This window comes from Tupaia chinensis, unplaced genomic scaffold, assembly GCF_000334495.1.
Source record: "Tupaia chinensis unplaced genomic scaffold, TupChi_1.0 Scaffold000085_1, whole genome shotgun sequence".
Lineage (NCBI taxonomy): Eukaryota > Metazoa > Chordata > Mammalia > Scandentia > Tupaiidae > Tupaia > Tupaia belangeri.
The window spans coordinates 6,073,173-6,075,981 of NW_006159547.1; the positions used below are offsets into that span (position 1 = coordinate 6,073,173).

A 2,809-nucleotide genomic window follows, 5' to 3' on the forward strand; every position below is an offset into this window, starting at 1 on the left:
TTCTCTCTGGGTTGTTAGCAATAGATCTTCTCCAATAGCTGCATTACAAAAGTTCATTTGTAGTAAGATGGAATGAGGTCAACGGAAAAAGGGAAAAAAATGAGAGAAGACAGAGCTGACAACCTGTGGATTCACTCTTAGTTGCACTAGAGGGATTGTTGAAAATGACTGCTGGGGGCCAGCAGGTGGTGCGGAGGTTAAGAACGTCAGATCCCACATGGCTGACTGATGGATTCGAGTCCTAGATCTGGCTTGAAAACATTCTAGGTGCGTTTGCATGCTGGCCAAAATCCCAAGAAAATAATGGGGGATTGCATGATCATTCCTCCAGGGGATGATTTCTCCCATTCTCTCTCTCCCTCCAGTGATATGTGCCTAGAGCAAACTGAGAAGAAAAAAAAAAAAAGAACTGACTGTGGGGCTCCAACCTCAGTTTCTGACTTGGTAAGTCTGCAGAGTGGGGCTGGTAATTTCCATTTGTAACAAATTCCCCAGTGATGTTGTTACTATTGGTCCCTGCATGACTCTTCGAGGATTACTGATATAGATTCATATATTGATAGGGACTGGTTAAGTATGTCTTCTTTAGTCTGAGGAAGTTTACCTATGGTAATAGGCAATCCTGGTATAGCCAGTCACGCCATGCAGCAAATTCATGCCTATGTAAGATGTAGTAGAGCACCTACAACATGCTGTGCTGTGACAATAATGCACTTTACAGAATGTGAGATATCTGGGTTTCAAAAATAAGAAGGCAGTTTTGTGGCTTTCCTAAGACTTCATTTAAGCTGGCAAGAGACCTAGATTTTTGGTCTAGGACAATGGGGACAATGTATACTAGGTACACAGACAAACGAGAAAAATGGAGAAGTGATCTAGAGTGTTTACTTTGTCTAATTAATGTATATGCTTCTTTTCTATAACAATGTTTATAATGATTTTTTCATTTCTGACTCGATGGTTAGAAGCCATTGGGTATGTTTTACATCTAATTTTCACCTAGGAGTTCGATCGGTAGCGGGAATGGAGAGCGGACCCCAGAGAACCCTGAGCAGCAGCCCCATTGCTGCTGCCAGCCTAGTTACCATCACACCCCGGGAGGAGCCGCAGCTGCCGCAGCCGGCCCATCACCACCACTGTAACCATGAGCAGCGAGGCCGAGACCCAGGTCCCCCCACTCCCCACAGCTGCCGGTGGTGACAATAACGTCATCCCAAGAAAGGTTTTGGGAACAGTAAAATGGTTCAATGTAAGAAATGGATATGGTTTCATCAACAGGAATGGCACCAAGGAAGATGTATTTGTACACCAGACTGCCATAAAGAAGAACCCCAGGAAGAACCTTCGCAGTGCAGGAGAAGGAGAGACTGTGGAGTTGGATGTTGAAGGAGTAAAGGGTGCGGAGGCAGCAGATGTTACAGGCCCTGGTGGAGCTCCACTTCAAGGCAGTAAGTAAGCAGCAGACCATAGCCATTACAGACGCTGTCCAGGTCGTAGGGCTCCTGCGCACAGTTACCAGCAAAATGACCAGAATAGTGAGAGTGGGGAAAAGAACGAGGGATTGGAGAGCGCTCCCAAAGGCCAGGCCCAACAACGCCAGCCCTACCGCAGGCGAAGGTTCGTCCCCCACTTACTACATGCAGAGACCCTATGGGCGTCGACCACAGTATTCCCACCCTCCCGTACAAGGAAAAGTACTGAGGGGTGCTGACAACCAGGGTGCAGAAGAAGGTGGACCATGGAGGCAGAATATGTATCGGCATTACAGACCACGATTTCGCTGGGGCCCTCCTCACCAAAGACAGCCCAGAGAGGACGGCAATGAAGAGGATAAGGAAAATCAAGGAGCTGAGACCCAAGGTCAGCAGCCACCTCAGCGTCGGTACCAAGGCAACTTCAATTACGATGCAGACGCCCAGAGAACCCTAAACCACAGGATGGCAGAGACAAAAGCAGCCCATCCACCACCTGAGAATTCGTCTGCTCCTGAGGCTGAGCAGGGGGTGCTGAATAAATGCTGGCTTACCATCTCTACCATCAGCCAGATTAGTCATCCTACAAGAAGTGAATATGAAATTCCAGCAATAAGAAATGAACAAAAGATTGGAGCTGAAGACCTTCAGTGCTTGCTTTTTGCCCATTGACCAGATAACTAGAACTACTTGCATTATCTGTGCAGTATGGGGTTTTTATTATTTTTACCTAAAGATGTCTCTTTTTGGTAAAGACAAACGTGTTTTGTTTTTTTTTTTTTTTAAAAAAAGCCTGGTTTTTCTCAATACACCTTTAAAGGTTTTTAAATTGTTTCATATCTGGTCAAGTTGAGCTTTTTAAGAACTTCATTTTTAATTTGTAATAAAAGTTTCCAACTTGATTTTTTCAAAAAAGTCAACAAACTGCAAGCACCTGTTAATACAAGTTTCAAATAACTAAAAAAAATAATTTTCACCTAGGAGACTCAGTCTAGGGCTGTTTTTATTTTTGTTTCCCCCCGGGGGGAGAGGTTTTTGCTATAGGATATGTGCACTTGCCAGAAAGACAGAGACAGAGAGACAGAAAGCGAGAAATCACTCCCTAGGGGGATGAGCATGCTGCAATCCGTTTTCCTCCATTCTCCTCTCGGGATCTTGGGCACGTACGCACATGCACCCGGCGTGAGTTTAAGCCACCGGGTCGAGGACTTGAACGTCGGTCGACTACATGGGAGTCTAGCTACGACATAGCCATTACGTCAACTGCTGGTTCCCACACACTAAAATGTTTTAAAGTTATAAGGTATTTGTGGCTTTTACCGCAGAGTTATAACTTC

General features: G+C 45.3%; 1 pseudogene; it reads left to right on the forward strand.

Annotated features, from left to right (window-relative positions):
• Positions 1-543: 543 nt before the first annotated feature.
• LOC102490821 (nuclease-sensitive element-binding protein 1 pseudogene) lies at positions 544-2,144 on the forward strand (annotated as a pseudogene).
• The last annotated feature ends 665 nt before the right edge of the window (positions 2,145-2,809 follow it).